Below are 9,339 nucleotides of genomic sequence, written 5' to 3'. Positions count from 1 at the left end.
TTTGTATTTTAGTATTGACTGGGATAAAGAAGCAGTGAATTAGTGAGTTTAGTTTCACGCCTCTTGTAGCAATTTTCAGCAATATCACAGTGGTAGACACCAGAAATGGGCTTCACACATTGTTCAAATGTAGGGATTCGAATGCAGGTCATCGTTGTGACGAACGAACGCTTTAACCTCGAGGCTATACCTTAAATGTATGGGTTGTATGACCAAAGTGTGACTTAGCATATATTACTATGACTTTGACTGTTATTGTAATTCGGAATCCCTAAAGGTACTTTAGTTTCACCTGTCACGTAAGCGTCTACTAACGGGATCGGGTGGTCAGAGTCGCTGGCCTGCAAGCGTCCCGATCCATAAACATGATCAAACGTTCAACACTACAAGGCCTAGATTTACGAAGCTCTCTTAGCGTTGAGATAGTCGTAAGTGCCATACACAAATATTAACTTACGACTGTCCTAGCGCTAAGAGAGCTTCCAACATACAGGTCCAGCATTCGTAGGCCTATGATAAACCACACAGATGCGGCAGGCGGTAACGTTAGACTCCTTAATGAGTCGGGACCCTGGAACCTTGACACAGGTCGTCTTATCCCAGTTGTTTCAATCGATGCTCATGCTGTTGATCATGAGATTGTATGGTCCAGATCCGATTGTTTACAATAATCGCCATAGAGAGAGAGAGAGAGCTTTATTCAGTAAAGGGACCTCAGGTCCATTATACATCAGGTGCACATAATACACAATCATCACAGCACCGTGGAGCATGAGGAAAACTGCAGTTATATATTTGTGGGTACACAGACAGAGAAATTTATTTCGTGTTTCCATGGTCTAAATAAAGTATTTGCAAGCCAATTTATAACATAAGTATTCTGATGTAAACGATTGGGCTAATTTCACTTCATATCTAGGAAGAGTACCATTTCTTAATTTCCCATAAAAAGGACATCCCGAACAAAAGTGATATTCATTTTCAATATTAGGCATGATACAAAGCGAACAAAGGCGATTCTCCCTTTTAAGACTTAAATGTCTGCCTGACTCTATCATCGAGTTGTGGTTCGTAAAACAACGAAATCTACTTAGGAAAATGCGAAACAGTTTTACACTAACATTAAAGCTACACCTTCTTTGAGCCTACGACAGAAGTCTAATTTCGAAACAAGTGCAGTACCAGATGACCACAACTGGTTGTCTATGTCAAAGCACCTCTGCTTAAATAATGATGTGAAATTAGAGATATTTCCAACACGTTGATTAGCCCACACATTGCGAAAACCATAACTGTACAAAAGAGATTTCACCTTGAAAGCCCAACAATCTATATCTTTTTCTGCAAGCCAATAATGATACTCATATACTGTAAAATCTCGATGAGTCGAATCGCTGAGGACCAAGTAATAAATTCGACTTATTCGACGCATAATATTCGAAACGCCGGCATTCGACTGATCAGGATTTGACCGTACCTTATGTACAATTACATTCTCAACTTGAGACAAGAGGTGACCGAATTTTTAACAATACTTGTAGATTTACCTTTAATGAATAATGTCCAATCTCAGAACGCGCTACAATATTTGGCGTGTTTCATGAAAGACCCAGAACCTGTTTACAAAACCTGTCGAGTACATTCGATACAGATGGCGACGAATGGAAACAGACTTCACTTCTGTTTTATAACAGTAATCGCCATGTAGCCGGATTGTTGGTGAGTGGGCTGTTTTAATCACAAACAAATCAAATTTCAAGACTTGTTTTGTAGTAGCCATCTGTGACCATATACACATCGTTTATTAAAACTTTCACGTTTTTATGGTGAACATTGTGAAAATAGCAAACTATGCAAAACGTGGTTACAGTTGTATCACTACCATAACACCGACGCCCGTGACATCTAAGCTGAGTTTTTGCCTGTAGGGGTAAATTAAAACTATTTATTTATTTATTTATTTATTTATTTATTTATTTATTTATTCTTCTCATCTCCATCCTCATCAGACAAGAGTGAGTGAGTGAGTGAGTTTCCCACCGGAAACGGGCTTCACACATGGTACCCATGCAGTGAATCGGACCCGTGTCGTCGGCGCTAACCACCAGGCTACCTCACCGGACCCATTAACAAAAGTTAAGAAAAATAGTATAGCAATAATATAATGAAAGATGTTTTTCACTTTTCACTAACTGTGAATTTAGGTCGCCTTGTTAGAGTGTCGAGGTTATTTTACACTGTTTCAGAATAAATACAGACGAAAAAGAGCAAGCTGACTTGCATTTTATCAGTAAGAGTATACGTTGTCTCATCACAACATAGAGGGGCAGTGGGGTAGTCTAGTGGCTAAAGGTTTCGGATGTCACGCCGAAGAGTCGGGTTCGATTCCCACATGGGTACAATGTGTGAAGCCCATTTCTGGTGTCCCTGTCGTGATACTGGTGAAATATAAGCGGCGTCAAACAAAACTCACTCACTCTTGTCTGATGAGGAAGGAGATGCGGAGTGAATCTATACTAACCCACTCACTCACACACCCATGCCATGTATGTCCATAGCAGAGCTAAACTCACGTCAGAGTAATAACGCTGGGTGGGACACAGATGGTAAATGATGTATTATGTCAGCATCACAGATTGTGAGTGTATTTTTATTTCCATTCCATTATGATGGACATATTTTAAATAACGAATGCAGATATTATGCGATGGAAGATACTAAATTTAACACAGAATGCATTGTCAGTGAATTAAAAAGTATATCTTCAGCCATATTTATCGTGGGTTTGGTTATGTTACGGTAATTTTTGCCAGCAGTGACAGCTAACTCGGTTTACGGATAACAGCTATATAGAAATGAAAATATCGTAATTTTTAATACTAACGTATGAAAAATTGTGTTTAGTGTGCAATGTGCATTTCTATCAAAAAGCTGTTAGATCTGTCAGATCTACGTCAGTTCATCAGTTCTGGCGAACCACATCAAATGGTGTGTAACAAATAAACGAACTGGGTACTATTCAACTTCTCTGCTGAGAAAGAGGACGTTCTTAGCAACATACCAGCAACATATGGTGGTTGACACCAGAAATGGGCCTCACACATTTGTGTCAGTGTTAGGAATCGAACTCGGTTCTTCGGTGTGACGAGCGGTCGCAGTGCTAAGCCAGCTTTGTACAGCAGAGCCCAACTCGTTTATGAAACGACCACTGATCCATCCTATAGCTGGTGGGGCGATGGGGTAGCATGGTGGTTAAGGAGTTGGCTCGTTTTGATAAAGATCCGGGTTCGATTCTCCACATGGACACAAGCATGAAGCCCATTTCTGGTGTTCCACGAAATGATATTGCTGGAATATTTCTAGAAGGGGCATAAAATTAGACTCATTCACTCGCTCCTCTAGTTGTACTTTCTTGCGAAAGGTGGCAAAGGCTTTTACAAAAATATTATTAACTTTCCATAGGGATTTGGTATGTTAAAATATTACCATGACAGCTTAAACAGACGATAACTATGCAAATAAACAGACGATAACTATGCAAATGAAATTAGTTTTCACTTTTGTCTGTTTGGGTAAAATAAGCATCCTGTAAAATTGCATACAAAATTGATTTCAATACGTTCCCTTTTGCGTTTATGGAGACATATAGACATATAGATAAACCCTATATTTTTACGCTACATTTTGACGGAAAATGTAAACCTGTCAATAAAACACAGAGAGCTATGGAATGAATTCAGGGCCTTGTTCAAGGCCTGGTTTACGTTTTCATCAGAGAGGATACCGACGCCACCTTTTGTGTGAATGGTATAACTCATACATTAAGCCCGAGCTATGCATTATGTTACAACTGTTACAAATACTGTGGCCACTGGTGGCTCGTCGTCCAACACGCTACATGTCGCCGTACAGAGTTGCGTCCCTTGGGCACACCAGAAACTTATGATTTTCAATTCGAATCCTCAGAGATTATGTATGTAATCCTGTTAGTACCATGCATGTGCTCGTGGGTTTTATCAAAGTTGGAAACGTACGAGACCTATGTCACTCTAGCAATTCTCCCCACGCTGAGTTTAGTTTTACGCCGCACCAGCAATAGTCCAGCTATATGGCGGCGGTTTGTAAATAATCGAGTTTGAACAAGACAATCCAGTGATCAAAGGCATGAGCATCGGTCAACGCAACTTTGATACAATGACGTGTTTGTAAACCAAGTCAGCGAGCCTGACCCCACGATCCCTCGTTAGTCGCGCCTCTGACATCATACCCAAGAATCTGTGCCAAGGGGATCACACCAGGACTGAAATCACCCAACCGTAAAATGGTGATAGATAAAGAGGACCTGTAGTTTAGAACTTGTCTACGTCAGTTAGCTTCAAGTATTCAGAATATGTCCCTCTAGATTCATATAATTGGACATTATGTCTGTATGGTTATGTAAGTTGGAACTGTTAATAGCATTAGGAAGATAGTTAGAACAACTTTGAAAATGAGTCCCACGCTGCCTCTAGATACAAACCTAATTCACCATTTTCATTAAAAACACCGAACTTTAGAGATCAACCATTCGTTTATTAATGTTGACAGGAAAACTGTCCCAGCAATATTATAACAATCCACATATTTTCAATGCATATGGAAATTTTCAGTAGTGATGAAAAACACCTTCATAGTTATTTTTGAATGTTTATTAACCACAGGTATAAGACTTATGTCTTGTGTGGAGTTATATCCCTTTACTCGGGCACAAGTGCACATACAGATGTGTTGATCCTGGCTAGGTAGCCCAGCAGGGAAGGCAATTAAGCCGGACAGTGAGTGCATCCGGTTCTCTATAATAACACCGTATGTTATTTCATTGCGAGTCACAGTTTTTAAATAATAAACATTGTTTCCAATAGATGTATTCACAACATAAGCAGATACAAATCAGAATCATATGACATTGCATTATACACAATACATTTCAAGAAAAAGCGAAACATATCAATGAACTTTGAAGTTAATGTACAGTTTGGGAAAGCATTTAATCCATATCAACTGAACTGATCATGTCAATCAGTTTTTCCCGAGAGGACACTTTAGTGTGTACTCCAAGTGAGGCAAGTTTGTCTCTCAAATCAGCCACGCTCAGGTCATCTAAAGGTGGTTGAGTACTGGGGATGACATTTCTGATGTCATACTGTATAGCAGCCCTTTTCGCACTTCTGGCCTCATGTAATTCAGATTCCCAGTACTCAAGCTTACGTTTAGTGTACTGTCGTTTTGATCGCGCCAAGTGTGACCGACTTTCAACGCGTTTTCGGACAGTCATAGCCTCAATGGGACCATCCCACTTTTGGGTTTTCTGTTGATGAATCCTTTTGATGTCATCATTCATTTTTTCTAGAGCCTGTCCACTGAACCTACCAATGTTTCCGTGCCTCGACATGAACACAGGGACATGGTACACTAAACAGTGCATGTAGGGCGTGATGTTCTTAGATAAACACCCCTTCCTTTTCTGCCCTACTCTAAGTATCAGCTCTATCCACTCCTTAGCCATGTCGTATAACTGCTGTGCGTCGTTGCTTTCCCCGCTAACTACCAACTTGTAGATGTCCCTAAACCTTGTCCAAACGTTGATGAAATCCGTCTCTGTGTCTGGTGTCAGTCGACCGTGAAGTTTATCAGGCAGTTGATTCAAGATTTTCTTCTTGCTGTCCCCTGAAAGACTTGTCCATTTTAGTCCCTTCCCGTCCCTATCTTCTCACACACTGAACGACACCCCACAGCTTCTGACGCTTTCCACTATCCCATCTAAATATCTAGGTTTCCCTTGTCTTAATTTTGTTAACTCTTTATCCCTTGCTTCCCCATCCTGAATAATCATTCTTTCTAGAACGTCCGTGATTCTCATCAAGAGATGAAGTTCGTCCAGGACAAAATTGTCGATACCTATTTGAACCAGTGGAGTGTGTTGAACGCCAAACTGGAGCTTATTTGCGTGAGATCTTATCTCATCAATTGTCCTGCACATGGGCTCTTTAGAATAGTACAACCAGTCATGCGTCATGTTGTGCCGGTCGTCTTTGTGCACTTTACACAGTGGACAAGCATAATTTCCAGTCGAACCCCCTAAGCCTAGAACTATCTGAATCATTTTCATGTCGGCCCCAAAGAAAATCTCAATTCCTATGCGTTTGTCCCCAATTTGAATAAACTTGGCCTCAGCAACAGAATTGACTTCGTCAAATAATGGAACCAGAGACATTTTCAAGTGGTTATAGTTCTCATTGCAACTGACAATTGCTAAAGTGCATTGGTTTCTTGATGCTTGTTTGACTGTGTCATCTACGATGTTAAATGAGAAAACCACAAAATTTGAGAGGCTGCTTACCCTAGTCCCGTCCCCACCGAACTTAATCTTAACGCTCTCTACATGTGGCCGAGATTCTATATACTGCACAACGCTAGACTCAAGTTCGTTCTTAAAGCTCATTACTGCTCCAGGAATACTGCCAGGAACTCTGTGTATTTTGAACTCACGTGACAGTTTAGCTCGGAGTTCGGCAAGGGCGCCGATTCTGGGCAGGTCCTTGTTGATTTGGGCAAGTTCGTGATAAGCTGAGTCACTTACGCCAAACTTGTCAAGTGTAAACAGGATTTGTGACAAATTTTCCTCATCTTCTGATTTAGTTTGATCATATCGTACAGTTAATTCATCACCATTTGATGACTTTAGTTTGAGGCTAGATGGTGTCAGTCCAAGGTTTCGTACAAAGTCTAGAGCTTTTACTGTTGATGCCTGGACGTTTTTTAAGGTTCTGTATGTCTGGCGTTTGCTAATCTTATCAATTGGTCTGCTTTGAGTGAATGATGTTTGAGGCGGGGTTTCGGGCTCGTGAACATTCCTGATCACTTGCTTAGTATTTACTAGTTCATTTTCCAATATTCCCAGTCTGTACGTCTGTTTCAAATAGGCCTGCTTTTTCACCCCAGTCAGTTTTTTGTACTTTGAATTAACTTTTGATATAGTAACGCGCACTCGTTCATCTATTCTAGCAGATTGTTGCAGTTGTATAGCATTTAAATGTTCATTCAGAATGTCCACAAATGTAAAATCCCGATGCGTCGTTGAATAACTGTCTATTGCTCTCAGACATGCATGAGATATTTCTAAACCTAAAGATGTTTCAGCTGATTGTGAACTTTGAGGTGCACTGACAAACGATATGTCAATCCTACCACCATTAGAACTTCCACAAACTTCACTGTTTTTTGCCATGTCTATATTCGTTGTTAACCACAAACCCAGGGCGAAGAAAATTGTCCGAATAAAGACCATGCTAACAGTTTATTACTGAGAGTTCAGTGTTCTCAAGGTGCACACTTTACTGGTGACAAACATGACGATCTTCTCCACTGGCACAGTACGCAACGTCAGAACTCCCCCCGTCGTTATCCATGTCTTCTTCATGGTTAGCCGTGGTGAAACTCTCACAGGAAAGTTAATCTCCTGACCTTCACCGTGATGATTCAGGGTATACCACCAGTGTTGAGACAGACACAGTCGACTGAAATCGTTCTTATGTAAGAAGATCTCCTTGTCGTAACCCGGTAGGTGACCAAATGCGTATCTGTAAATGTCCAGCTGCATGTGCGCTGAATGTAGACCGCCCGGCGACTTTAGTGCAGTCTTCAGTGACCTCTCAACTGTAGCTGAAGCAAGCTTGAGGCGCTCCCTGCATACGGGAGGGCAACTGTAGTCTTCCAGGAGATAGGCAGGAATGTGGCCAAATCACTCTCTGTACTGGATAGACTCCAACTGAGACACGGATGCTAACACATTTGCTCAGGGCAAAGGATTGTCCTTCATGGAGCTGTCTGTAGTTTGTCACTGTTCGCGGTCGAAGTTCCATTTTTAACATATGTCTAACTGATTACACCAATGACATTCTACGAGCTTTTAGAGCTTATGCTTTCAATCCAATTTAAACACAACATAAACAGCCGTTCATTGCTTTCATTGTCCCAACTGTCATATTGAGGTATTGTACAAGCAATGTTGTTACAGAAATTAGAATCGGGCAGGTGTAACTCTAATAGGCTTACTGATGTTTTGATATCAATCAAGGATCAATATAGGCACACATAATCTGACAGAGACAGAATCCACTATTATAAACATTTCCTGATTGACTTAACTTTGTTGAGAAAACAGCACTGTTCTGTTTTTACCGATGTGTTTCCGTAACACCTATGGAAACTGATTGTCATGAAACAGACAAAGAAATTCATAAACTGCCGCTACCACCAGCAAAATGTGTTAAGTTAAGCATTCCCATATGATATATGAAGCTGGTAGCACGTGTGGTCGTGTTTATGTGTCTGCGTGCGTGTGTGTGGTGTGTATATGCAAGTAGACACTGTTGTAATTTGGTTTAGTTGAGTAATGGAACATGTTTTAATTCTCATAGTTATGACACACTTCATATGTATGATCAAAACCTGATACTCAGAACTGATACATTCTTACTTTCACCATCAAGCATGCGTTGTCAAGAACTAAAGCTAATTATGAGCGCTCGTGGTGTGACACTGCGGGGTGCCATGCAAAGGCTTTTGGTCTAAAGGCGACCCACATGTGTTGTTATCTCTGTAATGAAGGGCATTAAAATATTCAGAAGATAGAACTGAAAGTCCTATGACATGACGAGTAGCATGCCCTTGTTTGCACGGTTGGTTGCACATGAATGTGCATGAAGCGCCAACTGGGCCATGGCACAAATAGTTGGACATGGTATGAGTTAATGAAATCTAATTCGAACTCGGATCTTCACGTGTAACCTCACAAGTTAAGCTGACATGCTGTACTGTTAATGAAATACTTTTAAAAGTTATCCGTGAACCTCGATTCTTCAGAGAATGACATTAGACCACTGCCATGCCACAGCTGTAACGTTCTATACTCAACCAGAGCATCTAGTTAAAACGGCGTGGGATGACACATGATGTCGTGCACATTGTCATCTGTGCATGCGATTTTGCAGCCTGTAGACGTGTACTCTACAACAGTTGCCTGATGCATTTGTTCCAATCTGTCACTCTGCATCTGATTTCTGACGAATTCGCCCTGTGCACACTTAAACAAAGCGATCCTTGCGCTACGTACGACAGTCATAAGTGAACGTTAAATAATGGGAGTTACGACCCTCTACAGGCTAAGATCGCTTTGAGCAAGTGGTCCCTGGCCGACTGGCCTTCCTTGTTTCTCGACATGGCTTGACCATGCGTGTTCTGTGTTTGCATCTGGCCCACATTCTGCTGAAGACAGTTCGAACACAATGCAGCGTTTAA

The sequence above is a fragment of the Haliotis asinina genome, chromosome 15, assembly GCF_037392515.1.
Source record: "Haliotis asinina isolate JCU_RB_2024 chromosome 15, JCU_Hal_asi_v2, whole genome shotgun sequence".
Classification (NCBI taxonomy): Eukaryota; Metazoa; Mollusca; class Gastropoda; order Lepetellida; family Haliotidae; genus Haliotis; species Haliotis asinina.
This window is presented reverse-complemented; position numbering follows the sequence as displayed.